This window comes from Scyliorhinus torazame, chromosome 14, assembly GCF_047496885.1.
Source record: "Scyliorhinus torazame isolate Kashiwa2021f chromosome 14, sScyTor2.1, whole genome shotgun sequence".
Taxonomy (NCBI): domain Eukaryota; kingdom Metazoa; phylum Chordata; class Chondrichthyes; order Carcharhiniformes; family Scyliorhinidae; genus Scyliorhinus; species Scyliorhinus torazame.
In genome coordinates, this window is record NC_092720.1 from 93529479 (window position 1) to 93530577 (window position 1099).

Consider the following 1099-nt stretch of genomic DNA (forward strand, 5'->3'; position numbering starts at 1 on the left):
TCCCTGGTGGTCTAGTGGTTAGGATTCGGCGCTTTCACCGCCGCGGCCCGGGTTCGATTCCCGGTCAGGGAAGAAACTGTTTCTCTTAAAAAGGTAATCACTCAGATCACAACTGGCGTTGGAGAATTATTTTTGGGGCAGCAGGGTAGCATTGTGGATAGCACAATTGCTTCACAGCTCCAGGGTCCCAGGTTCGATTCCGGCTTGGGTCACTGTCTGTGCGGAGTCGGCACATCCTCCCCATGTGCGTGGGTTTCCGCCGGGTGCTCCGGTTTCCTCCCGCAGTCCAAAGATGTTCAGGTTAGGTGGATTGGCCATGATAAATTGCCCTTAGTGTCCAAAATTGCTCTTAGTGTTGGGTGGGGTTACTGGGTTATGGGGATCGGGTGGAGGTGTTGACCTTGGGTAGGGTGCTCTTTCCAAGAGGTGGTGCAGTATCGATGGGCCAAATGGCCTCCTTCTGCACTGTAAATTCTATGTCTGTGTTAAAATTATTCTGCTGCAAAAATGCGATCAGGAAATGCTGAGGATCAAAATTCACCTCCTTTTCCTAATGTAGATGTGTCTCGATGAAGAGTATCACCCCGCGTAAGTGTTTGTGTTAATGCCAGTGTGTGTGTGATTGGGTATTCAAAGAATGCTGATGTGGCCTGGCTCACGGGACTGCTCTGCCCTCACGCACTGTTCACTTGGTCAGTTTCACTCGGGTCACATATTTTGCAGCTGTATCGGAGGAATGAGAAAGAGCTGGCTCCAAACCTCAGCACAAACACTGGGGCCCTGCTTTGCTAGTTTTGTCTTTAGCCATAGTGTTGATACATTCTGTCCCAAGGCCCTTTCTCTGCCTTCTTTGAAACGCAAAGCTCACTTAGCCTGGGAACTCGCGGTGTGAATTCATTTGTCCCCCTTTGCTATTCCACTATCCCAGCCTTCATCTCAGTTTATACCAGCAGAACTCGATCTGTTGCTGTGTAATTTGTACACAAGTGCGATGTGCTGTGTTAACACCCTGGTCCTGTGCTGTCAGCCCCAATATGCCTAGATATGTTTTTCAATGCACATATTTCATTTTGTTCTCCGACACTTGGGATGTTGTGAG

At 49.1% G+C, this 1099-nt stretch overlaps 1 non-coding gene across 1 annotated transcript; it reads left to right on the forward strand.

Moving 5' to 3' along the window:
* trnae-uuc (transfer RNA glutamic acid (anticodon UUC)) lies at nucleotides 1–72 on the forward strand. Its single transcript has one exon. It is a non-coding gene; the product is annotated as a tRNA-Glu (tRNA).
* The last annotated feature ends 1027 nt before the right edge of the window (nucleotides 73–1099 follow it).